The sequence below is a fragment of the Apus apus genome, chromosome 5, assembly GCF_020740795.1.
Source record: "Apus apus isolate bApuApu2 chromosome 5, bApuApu2.pri.cur, whole genome shotgun sequence".
In the NCBI taxonomy this organism is placed as follows: Eukaryota; Metazoa; Chordata; class Aves; order Apodiformes; family Apodidae; genus Apus; species Apus apus.
The window spans coordinates 29,320,442-29,344,389 of record NC_067286.1 but is presented as its reverse complement, the minus strand read 5'-3'; the positions used below and the strand labels follow the sequence as shown (position 1 = coordinate 29,344,389).

At 39.3% G+C, this 23,948-nt stretch overlaps 1 protein-coding gene across 4 annotated transcripts in view; it reads left to right on the top strand.

Annotated features, from left to right (window-relative positions):
* The first annotated feature begins 261 nt into the window (after positions 1-261).
* The window catches only part of SIPA1L1 (signal induced proliferation associated 1 like 1), a 202,743-nt gene continuing 179,056 nt past the window's right edge, over positions 262-23,948 (top strand). For 3 of the 4 annotated variants that reach the window (XM_051620673.1, XM_051620676.1, XM_051620670.1), the window contains exons 1-2: positions 262-340; positions 758-978. The gene's annotated coding sequence lies outside the window, so the exon portion shown is untranslated. The remainder of the gene's footprint in view (positions 341-757; positions 979-23,948) is intronic. The other variant, XM_051620671.1, reaches the window with a different exon arrangement.

Below are 23,948 nucleotides of genomic sequence, written 5' to 3'. Positions count from 1 at the left end.
CGCACCACGGCGCGGCTGCTGGCTCCGCCCGACCCCCGGGCTCCCGCCTCGGAACTCGGGGCGGCCCTGGGGGCCCGTGCCCGGCCCGGGGGCGGCTGGCGCGGAGCTAGGCCCGGCGCTTGCCCGTTGCCATAGGAACGCGCGGGGCCGCCCCCGCCGGCGGAGCGCGGGCAGGCTGCGGGGCAGCCCCTCTCGCGAGAGCCGCGGCGGCGGGCGGAGCGGCGCGGGGTGAGCTCATCCCGGGCGCGGGCGGGGAGCGCCGCGCAGAGCCCGGCCCCGCACAGCCCGGCCGAGCCGCGCCGAGCGGAGCCGCCGGCAGCCGCGGCGCCAACTTTGTTGGGTGAGTAGCGAGCCGGAGCGCCGGAGCGGGGCGGGCTGCGCTCCGCGCCCCTGCTTCCTGTGGCGGAGCCGGGAAGCGCGGTGCCGCTGCCTGAGGGGGCGTGTGAGGGGGAGCGGCCCCTCGCCCCGGGGCTGCGCGACCCCCTGCCCGGCAGCCGGGGCCGCCGCCCGGGAGTTGGCGGGGGCAGAAGCTGGGCCCGGGGAGGAGTGGACTGCGGAGCCCCCCGAGCGCCCCGAGCTTTGCTCCCCCGCTGGGCGGGGGGCGAGCTCCCCGTGCGCCCCTGGGGCGGCGGGAGCCCGCCGAGCTGCTGCCCGCGGCGGCCCCGCGCCCTGCCGGCAGCCGCGGGTCGGGGGTGGGTCCCCCCGGAACGAGCCGAGCCGGCTGCTATTTCCCGGATTTGTGTCTCTTTCTCCTCAGGAAAGGCATCCCCGAGCGGGAGCAGCGCGGCCCGGCGGGAGGCGGCGGTGAGAGGCGGCTGGCGGCTCCGCGCGGTGCCGCTCCCGGTGGCTCCCGGTGGCTCCCGCGCTGCCCGGCCCTGCGGGGGCGGCCGCCGGCCGGGGAGCCCTGCGGGCCCGGCAGCCAGCGGCACGCCGAGCGCCGGCCAGGCTCGGTGGGTAACTTGTCCCTTGTTCGGCGCTGTAAGTTGTACTTCAGGTGTTGTTGGTGGTTTTTCTTCTTTCCTTCCTTTTTTGTCGTGTTTTTTTTTTTTTTCTTTGTTTCTTTACTTTTTATACCCGCCGAGGGTGTCGTCGTGTTGTTTTTGTTCCGTGCCTGGTGCGGAGACCACAATAATGATAAACAATTCGGCAGTTTGGAGGCAGTGCCGGTAGAGATGTTGCTTGAACGCTCAGCTCCTGAGAGAGGGGTGGAGGAACAGAATACCTGCGGATGGTCGATTTCTTCACTAGCAACCTGGGAAAGTGGAGAAACAGGGAAAGCCTTAAACTGGGTCTTACTGGGAGGGCAGAGAAGGTGTTGGTGGAGAAGCAAGGCAGAGTCGAAGAGCAGGGATATTACCTTCAGCTGAGTTTGTTTGCTCTTCCCCCATTTTATGTTGCATGAAGTCTTGAAATTCCTGTTTTCATGCTACATTTAACAATAACAATTATTTGCACTGGATAACTGTGATACAGCTTCGTTTCGTTTAATGAGGAATTCACCTACTCGTGTCTAGTAAAGCAGTGGTACAAAATGGGAATTGCTTAACTTAATGAAGATCTCCTTGTATAACCTTGGCCACGACATCCATGTGTTTCAGGCGCAGGAGGCATGTTTTTTGCCCAAAAGAGAATACAGCAGCTTTTAAAAAATAATACTGCCTATGAGGTCGCTTTTAAAAATTTCCCTGCAAAATCACATTAAAAACTGTTAGTGATGCTGCTTGAATGAGCCCTTTGCTGCGTGCTGAATGAAGTACATCTGTGAGCACAGAGCCTTAGTTGATAATACAATGCAAATTTGTTTTCAGAGTAAAGGTGTCAGATTTCATTAGGTTCCAGATCTGTATGGATGAACGAAGATTAGCGTTTTCTTTAGAAGGCAGTCCTTTCATGATGGAATTTTGATTGAGGTTTTTTTGTTGTTTTTTTTCTTTCTTTCTCTTTTTTTTCTCCTTGGGAATGGGAATAAAGCATTAGTTTCCTTTAATTTAAAGCATAAACCACTTTTATAAAAGGGAGCACATCTTTCCCCACCCCCCCCTAGTTTTTGCCTGTTGTCACTACAAGTACTAACGGGATAATTAGCAGCTGTGTTTTCTGTGGTGGAGAGTTTGGTTGTTATTTATTTGGAAGGTATTGCTGGGCTAGCCTCCATTTCCCTTCAGCTGGAATGGTGGGAGAAACAGGTGAAAGTACTGAGGTACAAGTTGGTGGCAGCTGTAATTGCAGAGAGGGATTTGTAAGGTGTGTTTCACTGTCAGGGCTTTTCACATCTTAGGCCATCAGGTGCCATACTAGTTATTAATCCAGAAACAGTGTGGGAACTTCATATTATTTATCTTGGTTATAAAGAACAGCTGTATGCTATTTAGGTAAAGCTAAAAATACAAGTTTAATGATCGAATGTTTTATGTAAGTACTCTGTCTCTTCTTTATTGGTGGGTAGGTAGGGACAGAATATTATTCTTTCCCCATTTTAACAGGGTTTATTCATGGGCAGTTGATTAAAGGATGTGCACTTAGTTGCTCAACAGTGTATTAAGAAGGTATTACTGATGCTAATAAAATGCTTAGCTTTAACATTGCTGCTTAGCTTTAACATTGCTACTTAGCTTTCAGTTGTGGTTTGTAGAACCTCTTAAATTATGAAGTCAGAAGCAAAATGGGAAATCAACTGACTTATGTGGCTGCACAAAGTTGTCTGGCTAAAAAGGCAAGCAGGTGTTGAGGTAGGCACTGACACAGAACTGTGAAAGGGCAGACCTGCAGTAAGGAAGAAACATTTAACATGGGGTCATGTAATTAATAATCTATTTTTTCTGTTATAAAATGTGTGATTGTAATTTCACTCATGCATAATTGGTTCTAGGTTTGAAGAACTTTTCCCCCTTTCATGTTTATCCAAAACATTTTTTTAAGGTTTGGGATTAACTTTTGGATAGAAGTTGTTCTATAAACATTCTGTCGCTGCCCTGGGAGCATTTTGTTCTTGCATAGCTCTTTTTGTTCTCTAGGTTTTGTGTATGTGTCTCAAATACATCTTTTAAAATGTCTATTACAGAATTATTAATTTTGCTACTACAAATGCATTTTTTATTTCTAAGATAGGAGAACAAAGCTTAATTTTAAGAATATAAAATATTCCTACTAGTTATTTTGAATTTTAGTAAGGTCATGTTCTTTCAGATAGGAAAGTTAATTTTGGAAGTGCATTGCGAAAGTGAGAGGTAGGCTAGGAAGAAAAAGGGTTGAGGCCCAGTTGAATTTCTTTTCTATTCCTCTATCTGTTTTGTATTGTAGCTTGTCTGTTGTAGAGAAGAAAAACTACTGATACGGGAAAAAACTATGGCTTTAATCCCTTCAGCAAGGGCGTTGCTGCAAGCTATTGAGTGCTTACTGTTACTGATGAGGAATCTGGGATACCCTGCTGGGGTGAAGAAGAGCTTCTGCATTCATCAAAATATCAGTCACATTAGTTAGTTTTCCTAATGCTGGCATTTCTAGAAGTTTACATTTATTCTCATTGACCCTATGTGTTGGCTAGTTGGCAAGAAGTTTTGATCTGTTGTTTCCTTGGCTTTCTTAGCTTCAGGCAGCTTCCTTTTATTCCTCAGCAGCTCCTTAATTTAAATATTTAAAAAAGTCACTAAGGCATGATTTTATTATCTGTTATATCTTTTTTATATCTTTGCTTTGTTTACTTCATTATCCATCTTCTAGGTTTTGATTTTATTCAAACCCATTTGTTTAACTTCTTAGTAAGTTATGACAGAAATACACCAATAGTAAGTGCAGTTTCTTATTTATTGGTGTAAATACATATATTCTAAAGTCTGCTAGGTGAGGCTTTCATTGATTTGGCTTGTAAAATTAATCGTATGTGAAGTATCTTTCTGTGAGTGAGGGGAAAAAAAAAATTGTGTTTTATGTTTCCAGGGGGATACAACTTTAGTGACTTGATTTCAAGTATACGCTTCAAAATAGCAATTTTAAAGTAGCCTAAGCTTTGTATTTCACTGAGTTCAGTTTAATGTTGAAATGAGGACTCTCAAGCTGGAGGTTTTCAGAGTGGGATTTTATGGGTCTACAAGAGGTGAGGTATTGCCTCTTTAATGAAAGGCAATCAGTATTTTCTGGGAGTGAAACCTTACCAGAAATGGTTAACTGAAGGCACAGTTGTAAACCTACCGAATGATGCCATGGGTGAGGCTGATTACAACAACTTTGTGGTTTTGACTAATTCAGATTTTTAATCCTTACACCCCTGGATGTTGCATGACTAACACAGTCTGTAGCAGTTTTGATGTTAAGTTTGATAGTAGTTTTGCACTCTAAACTTTGGGAGACCCTTTAGGAGTTGCAAAGACACTGGAATTGCTTGGTTATTTAACTGTGGTTTTGGACATGAGTTAGTAGATAAAGTGATTTTAGATTACTGTCTTTGCATACGTAAAGCTAAATTATGTCACTGTCCTCAGTCTCTAATATTAATTCTGTGGCACCAGTTTGCAGGGTGGCTTGTTTGATTTGGATTCTGCTGCATATCTTCTATGTCAAGTGTTAAGTGAGACAAAACATTTACAAGTTGTTGTTTTCTTTATGGAAGCATGTTTTAAAGAACACTTCATTTGAATGTGGCCAGATAACACTTTTCATACTTTTGATAGCTGATGAGCTATATATGATCATTAACCCGAGTATTTGTCAGTGTTGTTTTAAAGGTCTGGGTCTAAGTGTATCCTTTTTTGCAAACCCATGTCTGATTAGTAGGATCAAAATAAATTGTGCCTTCGTCTCTTCTTACTACTTGATCTTGTGTTGAATGCTGCAGTGCAATAGTAGTAGCTCCTGTTCCGTGCACAGTGAGATGGATGACTCTTTTGAAGAGAGAGATCAAGTTCCTGACAAATGCATGACGGTATAGAACAACTTTGCTGAATGTGGGTTATTTAAAAAGCTAAGACAGAAGGAAGAGTTGTTACTGCAAATAGTCATTCATACTTAGGCCTGAGAGGCACTTCAAATTTTTTGTTGATGTTTTATACACTTTTGCCTTTGGTCTCGGGCTCTGTAGAAAGGGAAGAAACTCTGTCTTCAGATGAATGTTGTTAAAGATTAGTGAAGTGCTTTTTGAAGGCAGAGTTTTATTTTGTAAGTTGTCAAAATTTAAATAAACTACTGGCATGTATAGTTGTTTTAAAGTTACGTTCTTCTTTGTGACTCCTTATGGTTTACCTTCAGTGCTATAAAACCTTTTGGTGGTCTGTATTTCAAATTGTGTGTTGATTGTTTACCTTTTGAAGCAACATTTTTCTTACCTTGAAACATATGTTTAAGCTTTGGAGAGACTGTTTAATACTGCAGCTGTGAGAGAAACATGGTAGTATTGAACTTGTGCGTTAACTTGGACTTTTAGCTTCGTGAAAGCACTCAAAGTTAGCTCTGAAATATATCTTATTTTTCCTAATTGGTGGTATTACAGTGGATTAAAAACCTCAGCTAGTCAAAATCAGCAGAAAACAAGCTCTTATTCCAGGCTGCTACAAAGTGTGGGTCAGAAGTTGTGCATAAATTGGAGAATAGTTACCTGTTTAGTCTGCTTGGGAGACTTAGTTATGTTTAATATACTTAGGTGGCATTTTTTTTTCAATTTTCATGCTTGCTTTTCTGAGTGCCTGAAATTGCCAAGCATCTTCCTTTGCAGTGTTCCATTGCCTTGCTTGCATGTCCCTGTGCAGCACGCAGTGGGGTTCCAGGAGGTGCCATGGGCTGCTTTTGCAGCGCAGCTCTGCTCTCTGAAATTCTTGAGTTGTGATGCATTTTGCAGTACTGTCAGCTGAATCAATTGGTTTTTGACCTTTGAATTAAAATGACAGGCTTATTGTATGCTGATGTGAAATAGGACTAATACAGAACTGGTTTTGTTTTGGTTTTATATATATATATATCAGCAGATAATATCAGTGAAACAACTGCTGTGGTAGCAGACCTTTCGTGATGCAAGCTGTTCACGTCAGCAGCTCTGATAGGTATCTTGGGTTTTCTTGATGGTGGTAATACAGATGCCTTTCTCTGAAGAGTTAACCAACACTTTTAAGCACCTACACTGGTTGATTTGACCAAAAGTTGCATAGCCCCAGAACTTTTTTACATTGTTCTTGGTACCTTTTAAAATTATTAAAATTGCTTTTTTTAATGCCTGTTTTTTAGAGATCCTATTAAACTACTGGTCTTACTTCCTGCTTATTCAAAATTGTCAGTATTTCACACTGTCCTGTGAAATATTCAGTGCTGATCCATGATGACTGGTGTTTTACAAGAGAGGTTATGATTTTTCTGATCTATAACTTTTCCTACCTTCTTTCTGGCTCAAAGAGTGCTTCTTTCCTTAATCTAACTTAAATACTGCTCTCTTTGTGTTTGTCACTTGGTCTTACATTAGCAAATAACTTGGCAGAGTAGTGGTGGAATTCTGGCTAAGGGCAAGGGTAGCGAATCTCCCATATCTATGCTTTGTGTATTTCATTAATTTTATTTCAGACTGAATGCAGTCTGAATTGGATGTCCTCAACACAGTTGTGTTTTTTTTGCTTTGGACCATTATGACAATTAAGGGCTGGGCCACATTTGGTGAACTTCTGGGGAGGGATTTCTTCCTTAGTTTCCTCCAGGAGAAAGCTAGCTTATGCACACCAAAGAGACTATAAAAATTTAAATACATCATTATGAGGGTGATTAAGCATTGAACAGACCACCACAGAGTAGTGAATCTCCATCCTTGGAGACTTTCAAAGCTTGACAACAGAGAGCCATGAGCAACTTGCAGCAATGTGGAAGCCAGCTCTGCTCAGAGCAGAAGGTTGGCCTCCTGGGTGAAACTGCTCTGTGTTTTGCAGGCTGCTTGCTGGTAGTAGCTGGAGGGCGTCCTTGTAGGCTGCTGCTCTTCAAATGCTGATGTAGATACAATTAAAACAACTGTAAAAAATCAAGACCATCCTTGTAGTGAATTTATTTTTAAACTAATGCAAAACAGTTTTGCTTTGGTATCCAGCCAGTTTTGTCTCTTTTGCTTGGTTTGCAGCATTGCCACTGGTGTAAGTTTAATTGCTGCCCTGTGCTGACTCTCAGGTTGCAAACCTGCAACATGAGACCTGATTTCCTTTATCTGTGGGCACACAAGAAAGGGGGGCTATTTATTTATTTATTTTCCTGTAAGAGGAAACATACATATCTTGCATACTTGTATTCTGGCAGGGGCAGAGCACAAGTTTGCTCTTGATGAAGAACTGTGGCAAAAAGCAGACTTTTTTTCCTTCACATTTCTGAAGTGTAACATGACTGTCTACATGTTAAAAAAAAGAGACAGTGAGTGATGAAACAAACTACAGGCTTAACCATGTTCCTGTTACACAAAAGTCATTACAGTTCTTATCTCTGACCTATTTAAAGATCTCTTCTCTTTTTTGTGGATGAGACTTCTCTTCACTTTCTGAATTACCAATCTGTGTTATTTTTTAATATTTAAAAAAATTAAGTGTTCGATGCTATTATGGGAATATTGTTGTATGTGTCAAATAGAAGACAGTACTAGACCCTACCAAATGAATGTTAGAGAGCTTCCTTCCTCTGCTTCTGCTGGATACAGTTGAGATTTATACCACTGTATTTTTTTTTTTTTCCCCAAATCAGAAGGGCTGGAATTGGATTTTATGCTTTCAGTCTGTGCAGAAGGACTGCATAATTGGGCAGAAGAAAGTTATGGTTTAATGTTCTCATGACTTGAAAAAGAAATATATCTGTATGAATTACAGAATACTGGCACTGATCTTCTACATTGCAAATGTATTTAACAGCTTGTTGTGTGAATCTTGTAATAAAATAGTTCAGTGGACTGTGCTGTTTTCATTATATTGCAGCCAGAATAAAGAGTGAAACCTGATGCTTTCCCCTAGATTTTGAGGGGGGAAAAAAGGAGATGCTTATGTGAAAGCTACTTATGTAGTTTGTTCTTTCCTTGGATTATTTTTTTTCTTCACTGTTTCTCTTCTTTACCCTTGTTTTGCAGTCTTTGAAGAAGGTGGTCAGTTTGTTTTAACCATCCCGCCATTGCCTTCTGCAAGATCTTGCAGGGTAGTCATCAACTCATGCTTAACCTAACTCTAGGAATTCCTCTGATGTCCCAAATCTGGCATTACCATATAGAGAGACCGTAGGAGAGTCTTTCCGAGGATGCCTTTGTTGTTATAAACAAATAGAAAATGCTAATATCTTAAAACATGTCATTTGTTCAAAATTGCAAAGGCTTTTGGGATTTTGAGCTCTGTGGGTTTTTAGGGCATGCCTGTGCAGTGAAATGAATTACCATTGGTACTCCAGAGTACTGCCTGACACAGACGCTTCTGCTCTGCAACTATGGGAGTAGCTCTGTGGAATCATTTGAGAGCCAAAAGTTAATTCTTGCCTTATTATACAATTGTATCCCTATCTAGCCAAAGCCAGATCTGCAGAGCTGCATTTTTTTTTATTGTGTATTAAAATTGTCAGGACTTCTCTTGTTTTAAGCCTCTTCTAATGTACTTTTATTTTAAATCAGAATTTTTTTAAGGTTAATTAATATACTGAATAGCATTTGAGAACAGCAGAGGTTATTCTGTCTCCGAGCAGCAGCATTAGGAGTAGGTGTGAGCATACAACAGTGTGCTCTATGTTCCAGATTTAATCACTTGTATATGTAGTGTTGATGCGGTGAAGACTTTCAAATTTGTTGGTAATTTAAAGCACATCTCCAATAAAACAAAGGTATGATAATAAGGAGTAATTAAATGTTGCTAAGGGTGCTCATCACTGTTATTTTAACAGAAGTTTGTAATTATCTGCTGATTGCTGGCATCATTAAATCTCAACTTTTTAGTATGTAAGTCAGTGCTTACATACCAGAGCAGTTGAACTGAGATTTTTCCATTCTTGTATCGTTGAAGTGTCTTTTTGTTCTTGGATCTTAAGTGTAATGACTTACCTCAAACTGCCAACAACTTCATGCCTGCCAAGGGCAAAAGTCACAGGTATTGTGAATGTGCTTTCTAACTGGGAGATGTAACGCATTGCTTCTGAGAATTGGGGTGAAGGGAACAGTCAGTTTAATGCAGAACAACTTAGCAGTTCTGCAGAGATGGTCGCATGGAAAATAATTGTATGCATATTGTAAACTTTTTTTTAACCTGCACTTTGTATAAAAACAAAAAATGTAAAGCTTTGTATAGTAGTTGCCAAATATTCCCGAGTGTGATGCAGTCTAACTTTAGGTTACAGGTTTCTTCATGTTCTTAAGGTAGGGGATTAGGTGACTTTGGGCTAATAAATACAAGCCTCACCAACTGATTTTTAGGTAAAATCCTCATTTTATCTTTCACTTATGTGAAATAGGAAGAGGTAATTAGAATTAACAAGGGTCAAACAAGGAGAAATTGATGAAACAGAGAGCTAGTGGATAGATACAAAGTAAAGTAGCACTTCGATCACTTAGTTGTTTGGAACAGGTTGGAAGGTAGTGTTGTGAACATTAGAGAAACTGGAGAGAGTAATAACAATAACAGTTGTTAGATCATTGACTATTTAGACAGAAAAGTTGGGTTCACATGAGGAGGAATTGTAAACAATTGTAGTGCTGTTTACCTGATAGTTTTCAGTTTTTCTAATACGAAGGATTAAAAGTTTTGTGGCAGAACAAAGAACTTCCATTTGATGCAGTAAAGCATTCATATAAGACCTGTGATCCTCTGGCTTTAAAAGGGAGAAAAGAATTGAAGATCTATTTGAGGGGAGGTGAAAGAAAAATTACCACAGCTCTGTTTAGATGAATCTAAATGCCTAAAATTGTCACTAGTTTCTTACCTTTGAATCCTGCTTTTCCCCCCGAATGACTTGCTTTTTTCCCCAGGTATTGTCAGAAATCATGGCTAGAACTCATTCTTACTTGAACCTTAGCTACAAATTAGAACTACTTTGCTTGTAACAGATGAGGATAGCATAGATGGTGTGCCTGATTATGTGGTCTTTTCTACATGGGGAAAGAAAAGAGCTTGTGGAACACTGCTGCTTTATTTCAGTAATGTTTTACTGGTGGCAATAAAAACTCTTGACTCTGCAACAGTGTGTAGGTGTAATGTGCTTGCCGGTAAAGTAATTTAATGTTAGTGTTTAATAGTACTTTTGAAAATGAAGTAATTGTATGCAATGTATAATGCAAAATACCCTTAAATAGTGGCTGGTTTCTGCTTCACACTATTTTCTTGTTCCTGATAAAGGAAGCACAAAACCCTTTCCATGTTAGAGGTTCAAAGCAATTTTGTCAGGTAGAAAAATAATCTTTCTAAATGTCATGTTTTGTTTTTTTTTCTTTTTGTATCTCGTGATAGTGCTGAGTGACTGTTCTGTTTGCACTGAGGTTCGGACTGAAAAATGTTAATAGCTGTAGCTGTCTTGTTTGTGGTGACCTGTCTTTGTTATCATCTTAGTATGTAGCTGAGGTGCTGAGGTGCTCTTGAAGTGTATGGAAACTTAGGGTAGGCCTAGTGGCTTGAATATTGACACCCTGGGTTGCAAGGCATTGTATTATCTTATTGCTGTGCTCAAAGTTTAGATTTGAAGCCTTAGGATACTACTGAAGTGCCACTGCTGTTCAGTTTATAACCATGTTAATTAGTACTGAATACCATTAAGATGGGCATACGCAGTATTAATAAAGCTACTTGTGAAACTGAGCTGTTATTATCTCACTGAACAGTTGTACTGAGAAGTTGCTTGACTCTTCCCCAGAAGAAAGGTAATTGAGAAGGGTTTGCAATCTGCCTCTTGAGCCATAGCACTCCCTTGGGAACAGATCATCTGGGCTCAGTCACCTCTTCTCTCTGAGACTCTAGATGGTCAGAGACCTGACTGCAAGGGGAGGGCCTGTTTTAATAGCAGTATATGTACAGCTGTGAAAAGACTCTTCTTGGAGCCTTTTCTTGTGAACAAACCCATTTGTCCCAATCTCATCATTACATGTGAGGAGCAGGTAAAGTTAGTATGATCTGCTCTGCTCGTTTTCTGCATTTGAAAGGCTGCTGGGAAAGAAGAGGTGTGTGCAGTGAAGGTTCTGTAAATTGTTTCTACTTGTGGCAGAAGTACTTTTGGAGTGGAGCTTGTTTTCCTTACGACCCTCAGATTAGTTTTAGACAGTACTACCTGAGTTGATTTGGGGGGAAAAAAAAAATGAAAAAAGGAAGTGAATCAAGCAGGGTAATTACAACATTGACAACAGATTAGCATTTTATACTTGTGTTAGTACTTTCATGGACTAGAAAGGGCTAGCGCCTTTGTCTGACATCTTAGGGAAGATACGGAATTGTCTGAATAACTGATGTGTTGCAGTGAAGTTTCATGATAATTGTGCTGTTCTGCTTTGAGTGCACTCGACTTCTTTCATGAGTACTAATGAGATTTATTTTGATGTGACATTACTATAATATCAGTGTCTCATTCATTCATTAGTTTACCTAATTGACTTTGTGAAGTAAGGAAATGCAGATGCCCTTCAGCAAGTCATTTTAACAGATACATGAGGAATCTCTAACAGTGTTCAGAGCAGGAGCTGCCTTTGGCTTCAGATTTCATCTTACTATGGATAAATTTATTCATAATGAGCTGTAAAGCTGCACTCAAGGCTCTTGAGCCACCTCTGAGGAATCTAGTCACTATGTTTGCAGTTGTCTGCAGCCTGTTTTTTTTTTTTTCTCTGGAGTGGCTCTGCACAGCTCAGCCCCCACCCAACTGTTTACTGGAAACAGTCCCCAGCCTCATGGAATGTCCTGAACATCAATATATGTTAGTGAAGTTGAAAAAAACTATGCTGGAGAACATGGTAACAGTTTACTGGCATGGACAATTATGGATTAGTGGTCAAACATGTGCCCTGGCCTGACAATATTATTAAGGCTTTAACTCACAGTGCAGCACTGTGCTGATTTTGTAGCTTGCATCTGGATAGCATTTAATAGCAGTGGCATAGCATTGTGTGTGAGCTAACTGGCCATCCTCTTCAGTGGGGCTTACCAGGCTCAGGGGCAGCATTGTGCTAATGTGGCTGTCATGATTTTGGTTCTGGTGTTAGTCCAGTGGTTAGATCAGAGGTCAGAAGTTCAATGGTGCCAGCATAATAGCTGGCATGCTACAAATTAAAGTAATACAGAACAGGTTTCTTTGGATTTTAACTGCCTGCTAGACCTCCTTATCTTAGCGAAGTCTTATGCATCTTGACCTGTAGCAAGAGAATGAAATGGTCTATGTAACAGTGAAAAGTGTAAAACAGACTGCACACAAAACAAGGAAATTAAATGTGTAGAAATCGATAAATCTAAGGCCAATAAAATATATTGAAGTATTCCTTTAAATCTGGATTAATACCTGGTGTGGGTTCTCCACTAATTTTCGTGAGGAATTGGGTTCAAAAGTTACCTCTGAGGACTGCCTGGCTGTACTGTAGAGAATGTCTCTGCTGACACTGCCTTGCGAGCGTCAGCCAGTGTGCCTCATCTCAGCGTCCTTTTCCTGGTTTTATCTCATTCCAGCAAGTGTGTGGGTAGCATTCTGCAGCTCTGGGCTAGCTGGAGTGTCTGTGCTCTGTGGCAGTCACTGCTGAAATTGAACACTTGTATCCTAGATCCCCGATAACTGGTTTGGGGCAAAATTGCCCTCAAAATTATTTTGTTGTTATGCTCTCTGTGTGTGCTTTTGTATTTGTTTTTTTCTCTTCTCTAACAAGTCTTCCTTCTCTCCAGTCTCCTAAATATTTTGAGTGCAGTGGTGGTTGCTCTAGCCCCTTATGCACATGTAGAGTCCAGCAGGCTTTGTATAAAAAGACTGCTGGGTGAGGTTGAGTCCCAGAGGTGGCAGGAGTTGCAGCATACACAAAAATGTTGTTAGTCACCAGAGAATCTGTGTGACAGACACAGTTGCATGGGAAAAGCTTCAACTGGAGCTATCAAATCTGCTCAGGTACTTGAGACAGGTTTGAAAGTACCAGGCTCTGTTAGTTCATGTAGGCTACTCATGAGGTTTCTGTCAAATCTTCCTTCCAAAAAATGAAGTGTAGAAGACAAAATGCTATAGGTGCCTGTGGGGTTACTTGTATTTAGACTACTTAATAGTTTCTACTAGCAAGTGTTCTGTGAGCTTTTTTAATCTTCTTTTCTCTCGTTTCTCTAGATTTGTTTACACTGCTATTTTGTGAACAGCTTATTTGGTTTATTTTGGAGGAGGAAATCACTTTTTATCAGGGAAAAGTATTTTTTTTTTTACCCTCATCTTAGTAAAAAGAGGAAGGAAAAATAGCTCAGAAAGCTATGTTAGTTGGTGGAAAGTGTATGTAGTAACATACCCAAACTTATCTTAAGGTTGCAAAGTTATAACATTGGTTCTTCGATGCTGCAAGCAAGGCTTTAGGACTCCCAACACTGGTTACAAACTATAGTGATCATATATAAGGTATTTATCTCATAAATTATTCTGTTTGATTTAACTGAAGCAAAAATAAAATACATGCCAGGTAGCAGCATGACTTATTTGCATTAAGAATTATTTATTTAGACCACTATGATTTTATATTGGGTTAGATATTATGCACTTTCCTGCCATTGATACCTGTTTGGTATCATGTTCTGGCACATCTGATATAATTTGATTGCCTGTGTAAGACATTTGGGTGAAACTTAACTGTGATTGGTGATATGTTACTGCACAGTTTTGCTGTTAATGGTTGTGAAATCAGCATTTCATCTTCTGTAACTTCCTGACAACTTTATCTGTACAAATGTTTGAGAAAGTTTACAATTTTATTTGTGACTAGTAAATAACTTAAAATACTACTTGTCTTTATTCAGTGTTTGAATGATTAAAGAAGGGGTGCTCTTTGTATAGGTTTATACAACCACTATTGTCTAAGTTATGGAAGAAAGTTTTTGGATGTTGTAAACACTAATCTTCATTGCATTTATCTTTGTTGTGTTCATCATCCAATCCTAATGTTCCAGAAAACAAAGCCTATTTCTAATTTTGTAAAAGCAGGGAAAAAAAATTATTCTAGTGAAGAGTTTTTTATTCTTTTAAAGTTTTTTTGGTAGCCATAAACCCACAAATCTGTTTATCTGGAGAATGTGTTTGTAGTTGATAGTTGTGGTTTTTTGTTTTTTTTTTTTAATAAAAGGGTGTAATTACAGGAAAATATTTTAATGGGATCATAAATGTTCTATTTGGATCTGTCTTATTAGATATGGCTTGGACATTGAATATCCTTCTGAAGGCGTTTACATATTCAAAGTTCTCAGTAATTGACCTGATGCTACTATTAGTTGCTCTTTGTTTCAAAACATGAATTGGTTTTATCTTTTCAAGTCTTTTGACAATTCTTTGGAAAAGGGGAAACACGCTTATTCTGTGGTTGTGACTAAGTGTATTTTTTTTATACTCAAAGTACACAGGAGTTTTCAACAGAATAAGAGATGCTGATGTTCATAAGTAGTGACATAGGTGCTTCTGAACCAAGAGTGTCAAAAAGTGTAGGGTGAGTTGATTCATCTGTTACAATGGTGAGAGATTTTGACAAAATGTTTAAGGACATGGCTTTAAATTTTTTAATTTATTTTAATCTGTGGCAGGTTAGAAAAAGTATTTTCAATATGAATTCTATTTAAATTTTCTTTTTTTGTTTACCCAATAGTAGTATTTATCAGCAACATTTAGAAAGAGGGAGAGATACTTGTTCCTTTTACTGTTTTTTTTCATGTGCAGTTGAAATAGTAGTGTCTTCTGTTTACTTCATCTACAAGCTGAGGACTCTTTCCTTGACGTGTTTATTGGATTTCAGTAATTTATGATCAAGTTTAGAGGGATTAAACCAAATACGCAGAATACTGTGCGAGTATACCTCAGATTCTGCAGATGGGTGTAAGTGTACAGACTTGCATTTTTATGGAGGCTAACCTTCACTGACTCTGCAGACTCAGTTACCTCAACGATTCTGTGTTCCTAGTTTGCAGGGACCTCTGCCAGATCAGTCAGAGCAGGTTCCTTGGGACATTCTCCACTTGAGTTTTAAACATATCTGGAGATGGAAACACCACAGTGTCTCTGTGTGACCAGTTTCAGTGTTCAGTCACCTTTAAAGTAAAATTACTTTGCTCACAGAACATTTCTGATGTTTAACATGTTGCATTTATGAGTATTTCTGAACATTGCTTCAGCACAGTGCCTGTCAGGAGTCAAGGAAAAAGTTTCTCCAGGCTACTGTTCAGAAGTCTTTTAATTTTTCAATTTTTATTATTTTTCGGTTTGTGAGCTACATAGTAACTGCAAGCCAGAGCTACTCACTGAATCTCTCAGTTAGATATAGACCAGAATGACCAATTCACTTTTTGATCTACTAGTCTGATACAGCTCTTACCTAATGTGTTAGGGTTTCTGAAAAGCTTTTAAGGAACATCATCTGTATAATTGGTGTTTTGCTGGCCTGTAGAAGCAGGTGACCTAGTCCTTCTTGCAGGTATGCACAGAAAAGTCCAGTTTTTCTGTGGAAGGTTAAGACACATCCTTTAGATCTGAAACTTGCATTTAAAGAGTTAGATTTGATGCACGCATGTGAGTCAGTCTGCTAGAGATCTGTTTTTCTTATTTCTGGAAGTGCAGCATCTGTTTTCTAATGGAAATGGTGGAAAAATCCATAGAAGACAGTTTACTGCTCCATCTCCTTACCTCCAGAAAAGCTCATTACTATCCTCTGAACTGCACTTCTTCAGGAAAACTGCTGTTTTGTTCATTTACTGTTTATTCTTCTTTTACCCCATGCTGAAGCATAACTCAGACTTACAGCAAAAATTACTGCTTATTTTTAGGTCATGGTCGCTTTGTATTGAACTGCTGCATGGGTCATCTTCCTTTAAGTAGCTGTAGAAAGCAAGATGGTCCCCCAAGCATTCTCCAAAGTAACAAAACCTTGTCTCAGCCTGGTCTTTGTTCCTCATGTACTTCAGCCCTGAGCTGCTTGGTGGTCTCTGCTGAAGGTGCTACTGTCCATCATTCTTATGCTGGGTAGTGTAAAGCTGGACACGCTCGTTCAGCTCAGGTCTCATTGGTGCTGAGTAGAAGTGTGTGTCACTTCCTGGGTTTAAGTAGAGCCCTGACAACCACTGCAAGGCAATTACTGTAACTTAATCTTCCCTACAGCTTGAGATGTTGTATTTTCAGAAATGCCTATTTTTATTTTTAGGTGCATGAGGAACCTTTGATTGAATTATTTTTTTTTACCTTATCACTGTTTCCAGAAAAGATTATGTTGTATGGCTTGAAGTAGACTTTCTAATTTGTGGCCAAGTTTGTTCCATGCAGCTGCAAATTTAATCAATATATTTCTCTGCTCTTTAAGTTCTGGGTTTTGTGTTGTTGTGGGTTTTTTGTTGGTTGTGGGGTTTTTTTGATTCCCCACCCCTCTGAATTGAACTGGGTAGTTGCACATAATTTTAGTTATCTTACTGATGTGTTTTGTCTTGTGTGGCATGTTGTATTGGTTTATATTGTATTTTTTCCAGCCAGCCTTCAAACAAACCATTGTGGTTGTTTGAGTGGAAAAAGTAGTTTTCTGCCCACTTTATTCTTTGTGTCAGCTTTCAAATTATAAATTGTTTGTTTGGTCTGCATGCAGGGATGCACTTTGCACCATATTTTAATGTGTTGTTGTTAAAATCAATAAAATTCATGCCAGGGAATAAATGCTTGTGGGAGAAATGTAAAAGCATGCATTCTCAGAAACAGTGAGTAGGGGAACAAAGTGGCGATAGGGAGCAGAGAAGAGACAGTGAATGTATTTTTATCCAGGGTAGATCAATCTTCCACATGAACCAGTGAGAAAAAACACTGGCCCTCGCTACTCATATTCTTTCCCATATTGCTTGTGACATTTTGCAGGCTGCACAGTGCTGCCAGCTGAGACAGAAGCTGGCTTGATGCAGAGTCCAGGTCATCCAGAATTGAGACCCTTGGCTCAGGTTCAGACCTCTCCTATGTTACATTTTCAGTTACATGGCTTTGATTTTGGCTGAAGACTAACTTTAGCTAAAACTTGTTTGTTCTTGCACAAAAAACATTTTTTGGCAACTGCAGCACTTGTGCCATGGGCTGCCTGCGGGTTGGATCAGTAGCTTTGTTTTTAAGATACCGTGTTTCAGGATATAAGGACAAGTCAGTTTGCAGCCTGTGCTTGTCACAGCTCTCTTGCCTTTCACCTCATGGGAAAAGATTTATCAGGCATAATTATGTCTAACTGAGCCCTTCTTTCTATCTTGCCAGTGCTAGTTTTTACTGTTAATTTGATCAGTGGACACAGATGAGATAAAAATGTAAACAGTGCTTATTTGAATGGCTTAATGGTTCTTGGATTATTTCAATGGTTCTTTTAATCTGCCATGAAATGATGTGGTTTGTCACTTGGAGTTTCAACTAACTCCGGTTTTCTACCTCTTAGAGTTTATTTTATTGCCATGACAAAGATGTGGTGTGGTTTTTATTTTATTTTTTTTTAATTACCTGTACAGGGCAAACTTATTTTTGTAATGCAGCTGCAACTTGCTTTCTGTAGTCACAGACAAATTACATAATCAAAGTTCTCAGTAATTGACCTGATGCTACTATTAGTTGCTCTTTGTTTCAAAACATGAATTAGTTTTATCTTTTCAAGTCTTTTGACAGTTCTTTGGAAAAGGTGAAGCATACTTATTCTGTGGTTGTGACTAAGTGTATTTTTTTTTATACTCAAAGTTACACAGGAGTTTTCAACAGAATAAGAGATGCTGATGTTCGTAAGTGGTGACAGGTGCTTCTGAACCAACAGTGTCAAAAAATGTAGGATGAGCCTTTCTAAACTATACAGATTGTTTTCAAAGACAAACTAAAAGTATGCACTGTTCATGAGACACTGATCTGTGCTAAAAATGTAGTCAAAGCCTTGTCTATGCCTTTTAAAAAAAAAAAGCTGTTGGAATAGTACACATCCACTTTTTTTTTGGTTCACTTTCATGTCATCTTCCTGTGAACCTTGACTCCTGCCCCTGCCTTTGCTCTCCTGCCCCTGCCTTTGCTCTTTCTCTGTCACCTGAAGAAAAATAACATCTGCAGTGTTAATGGTTACAAACTTTAAAAGCTTTGAAACAATTAAATGCATTTCTTACAGAAACTTCACTGTAAATAACGCTGGATGTAAAAAGGCTTCTCAGCTAAGAAGTTAATATAGCTAATGGTGGTGGTACTTTCTGCTTCTTTTTAATGCATTTCATTTTTGTTGCTCAGATTCCTAATCTTACTGTTGAAATAATATAGTAGATGTGGGTCAACTAAAACTCGCTAAAATGTAGGAACCCACTTTTCTCTTAATATGTGTAATTCACAGAATGGTTTGAGTAGCAAAGGGCCTTTAAAAATCATCTAGTCTAGAAGAAATGCTGCATTTTAGGGTGGGGACTCTGCCTTAATTTAGGTGAAATAGGAGTGACTTTGATATGAGAGGCTGTGGAGATGCTATGGTTTTTGAGTGAAGGTCTGACTGGTGTCCTGGATATCTTGACATGCAAATGGTATTTGTATTTTGACTACTGTGAGGGATTAGGAGATGAAAATTAGAGGAAGTGAAATAAAACTAGTTACCTCAGACTTGAGTTTCTTTCAAGCATGAACTGTTCTGTATGTGGAGTTGCTTGTAGGACAGATAAACTGAAGAAAAATGCAGTATGCTAAACTCTAATTTTTCTTTCTTTGCCCAAATGCATTATTAAACCTTTTTTGTTGTTTTTCTTAAAATTTGATATTCTTAGTGGCAAAATATTAGAATGGCTAGAAATACTTATGACTTTAAGTGTAAGCCAATCTGTAGTTGGAGAGGGAGGGTTGCATATGTGTGGCAATTATTCTAAAACTTAGTTTTTGTCAGTTTTCTGCTAGGACAGTGGTCTACACCACTAAATATTTAGTACATGTTTCTATTGGAGTATCTGAATTATGAAATTGTCTCAGTTTTGCTATGGTGATTGAATCTGAAGATCTCACTGGCTCTACTTGCATTTCATTACATACCAAACACTGGTTTAATTATGGAAACTAAACGTGCTGTAAAGCAACTGCAGCCAAGGTGAATACAGTCCTATTTCTCTTTAGTCCATAGCTTCCCAACTGATATTCACAGAAGCAATCTAGCAAATGTATATATATATATTTTTTATTTCCACACTCAAAAAGAAGCCTCAGAAAAAAAAAACACCCAAAAAAACAAACCATGAAGCACCACTCTATGTACCAGAAAGCTGCCAGGAAAAAAGAGAAATTCCTGGTAAAACGCCTTCTCTATCTTGGCAATCATACAGAGTTGTAGTGTTGCTCTTCTCAGGCCAGTGTGCTTGTAGAAAGTTCAGTGTGTCTCACTCTGCAGCTCTTACCAGGGAGTAGTGCCTGGAGAACAGAGGCTCCCAGGTTGTGCATTGAACTGAATGCCTTCGCTGTACCTCATGCGTGCAACTCCAAGGGATGCTTGTTTTTCAAGTTACCTACACTTGGATAGTAATTGGTGTTCATAGTTGCTTCTGACTTCAGACAGACCTAAAATTGCAGGAGCAAACAGGAGAATTGGTTTATTTCTGAGAAGTGGAAGGCAGTAGTGGGGCAGTAGTGTTGTTGCTGGTTTGCAAAGGAAGCATAGGGTTCTGTGGCCAAGTGGTCGACGCTGCTGATGGAATTTTTTTTTTAAGCTGATGCTTTTGAAAAATTGTGTAAGAATTGCTTCAGTTAATGAGTCTCATCCTTTTTGTCAATTCTTTCTATTTTCACTGGTGAGAGAATACATAATACAGAGTACTAGCTTGATTAGTCTTTGTTTTAATGTGTTTTAGTAAATGGAGACTCTTCTTAAAAACTAAATTCCACTTTGCGTAAGTGCATCCACACTATGTGATCAAATGGTAATGGTTCACCAATGTCTCATGACCACTGGAAGAGGAGATAAATTAATGGACAGGTAGGATGTGCTGCTGTTGAATTGTAGGCCTCTACTGGGTAGTCTTCTGGTTGAGAGCCTTTACTAAGGAAAAAATCTACTTATTTGCCTTACTGCTTTAGAGTTTGACTGTACTGATCTCTGCATCTCCTGAAAGATAAATCTTAACTCCAGCCTGCAAAAAGGAGAAGTAAAAACTGATATTCCAGGTAAAATAATTTTTCTGTATTTTTAAATTGAGCTTGATAACAAACACAAAAATTACAAGCATCAGTAATACTTTGTTCTGGTAATGACTGTCAGTTACTGATTCACAGTTCTAGTCATGTGTAAAGTAATAGGGAAATTGAATTACAAAACTTGAAGTGGCTCTGTATAGCTAAGGCTGCTGCTATACCACTGCTGAGAGACTTTGGCAAAGGTCACCTTAAGTGTCAGAGGAAGGTTAATAAGCAAAAAAATAATCCAAGCACAAAACCACCGGTTACTTCTGCTAATAAACAGGTGGATCTGGCACGTTCTCTTGCCATCCTAAGGTATCTTTTCCTTTAGCAGAACCAAGTTGTTCAGAGCTATTTTACCACTGTGCCTGTTCAGGTTACTGTTAACACTGTAGGCTGTGAATGGGTGATGTTTTCAGCAGGCAAGTGTTCAAACTGATTGTTCAGCTAAAGGGCAGGATTGCCAAAAGGGCCTTCTGTGTTTTGAACAAATTGCACAAATTGATTCCCTTTGTATACCTAAAGGAAAATTGAAGCATATGGTGCATCCGTAATTGAAGTTGCCATGTAGTCTTACTCAATTTATCAGATCACTCTCTGAAATGTTTATACAGTTATAACTGTGACTAAAATATTTCTTTATGAGGATTTTACAAAAGAACAAGTTTAGAATAATTACTTCGGAGGAAAAAAGGGACTTTACAGAATGTGCCACTTCCTGCTAGTTCAGTGGGAAGATGAGAACATGGTGAAGGGTGAAGAAGCAGTCAGATTAAGTCTTTCTCTGTTCCAACATAAGGCAAAAAAATCATTATTCTTAATACTTAAACCTGGAAAATTGTAATGGTAGACATGAAGTGCCTTCCACAGTAGAGACACATGTTGGCAGAATAGGAATATAAGGAAAGGTGGTGCGTTTTTGGTGACTTGAAATCTAAGAATAAAGTGCCATGTTTGCTATGGAACCAGAGGGAAGCAATGCATTTTAAGAACTGGTTTTAGTAAATGGAGGTCATGAGTATTACTGAGTAACTTCAGGGAGTTGCTTTGAGTTTGAAATATCCTAAAATGCATTTCATTTGAATTTGAAAAATGCATTTTTCTTGTCAGATAATAAAGTATTGCCTGATAATTTTCTGGCAGGTAGTAAAAAGCTCACTTTGAAGAAGCTTGAACAGAGGTGGGTTGAGAATGAAACTTCCCATTTATTTTGAAGATCTATTCCATAGTGTATATCTAAACCATATCTGGATTTCCCTGTGTTATTTCTCTTCTTTAGCTTTATAGCTTTAGGCAGTTCATTGTAGCATTTTCTGACCTTTTGTTCTTGCAGGTTCTGTGTTCGTTATGGACTCAAATGTAGAAAGACTTTTTTTAAAAAGTACATTGTGGGAATTTAGAAGGGTTTTGATGGACAGGAAGGGTCATCCTGTGGCAAGATTGACTGAGTACAGTGACACTTTACATTTTGAAGCTCTTTTATTTCTGCCAAAGAAAATGTAATTCCTGCAATACAATGCTAACATGGGTTTTCTTAATTTTTCTTTTTACACATGAGGCATTTCTGTGCTTGACGTGATGGAGCAGGGGAAAGTAATTTGCCTATGTGCAGCTGGATTTTTTTAATCTTTCCTAAAACAAGGACAGCTGAGGGAAGAGTAAAAGTGGCTTTAATGTACAAATTGTGGTGTTTCAGACAAGGTAACAGTATTTAGGTCTTCTTTACAGATGATAAAATTATTGTTAGTAACTTTTTTACTTAGTGCCTTCTTTTGAGTATTTTGGCTCTTCAGAATAATGATTTAAGCTATTCTTCCTAAAATGGCTTATATTTTGCCTTTAGTTGCCATTTGGCCTGTTCTAGATAGAAAGGTAGTTTGAGAATTTAGAAGACTTCTTAGGCAATTGCTACCTAAGATAAACAATATGGTGGGATCCTAAGCTAAACTCGACAGGGAGATCCCTTGTTAATCTATTACCTGCCAAATGGCTGTCTTTTCTGAATGGTAGTGAGCCAGTCTGGTCTGCCCAAAGGAGCAATATGTGATTAAGACAGAATATGATTTTATTTATGTATTTTTATTTGAAGCTTCTGAGTTCATCTAAGCACTTAAGACTAACATGTGCTTAAGTGCAGGTTTTGGAGGCTCTCAGTTTTGATTTTGAGAGTTGTGTCTTCCAAATCTGTTTGACAGCCTAGAAAAGGGACTCGCAACTTAATGTACTTCAATGCTGAACTAGGTTGCCTTATGTATAAGATTTATACCTAAAGCTACATTATGACTGGCCTCTGACTGCTAGTTTTTGCTTCTAGGCTTCTCTCCCAGGTATGTCACTGCTGCACAAGTCATTGAGTCATTTAATTGTTTCTCTGTCCTCCTCCACCTTGTACGTGCTTGTACAATTGAAAAGGCAGTAGAGAGGTAAGAAGTTGCACCAAAAGCTTTGCTCATCAAACCACATCCTATAAATAGTAAGGTAACTTTAGGTGTTTCTGCGTCTTCATATGTTGCCTTCTCTGGAGACCAGAAAAGATACTAAATATATTTTTTAAAAAGTAGCAAATAAACTATGAAAGGAAATTACTTCCCTGAAAATCTGAAGGTTGGTATAACATCTGATGGTAAAACAAAAGACCATAGGTTGTAACAACAGCAGCTTTGTGACTATTTTAACTGAGGCTGCTCTGGGTCATTTTGGACACTAGAAACTGCAATGAGACCAAGTCTCTCTCTTTCCACAGTACGCGGCTATTGGATGAGAATAATCTAGATACGTTTTAAGCTGTGCTTGAAAGTCTGCAGGTGACAGATTCCTCTTTTTTTTCTCTCCCTCCCTCTCTTTTTTTTTTTCTCTTCCTCCTGTTTGGAAGTGCATCACTCCTTTAATTTCTAAGTGCAATTCTGAGGGGAGGGAGCAGGACACATGGGATAACAATGCACCTAAACGATATGAGTGGTTGGAGGCATTTATGAATTTTCTGTGTGTTCCTGTAATGAAACTTACAGTTCTGCTTTGTTTCTCTCCTTTTGCAAATCTGTGTTACAATGGCATGGATCTCACTGCCAGCCTTGTGCATGGCTGATTGCTTCTGTGAATGCACTCCAACAGGTGTGTTTTTGTTTTCCTCGCATTTATTTTGCAATTTGGTATGATCATAATACTTCACATCTGTATTTCAGTCTAGTTTGAACAAGTTTAGCTCAAGTAGTGGTTGAGTTGTGGTTTTGATGGAATGATAGGTTGGCAAGCTTTGTCTGTAAACACTTTGGTGCTTTCAGTAGGTAAGATTTTGGAGCAGCCAGAATGCAGTTGCGTAATATTAAGTGCTTTGCAAATAGAAGATGTTTATAAGGATTGAATGCAAGTCTTGAGCAGCTGAACATTTGGTGCCTGAAAAAGAATTGTAACTTCTTGTCAGCATCCAAGGCTTTATTTAGAAATCTTATTCTTTTTATTACACTGACGGTTCAACCTAATATGAATCTTCTGATGATGATACAAGACTCTAGGATTTGTTTCAGGTTTTATAGGGGCTCCTTACTGAAGCCTGTTGTTCAACTTTCATTGCTCATCTGTAGTTTCACTTGACTCATTTGTGACTGTTGTGACTCTCCACAGTCCCTTCCCTGCCCCAAGTGGTGGCTAGAGAACTTTGATTT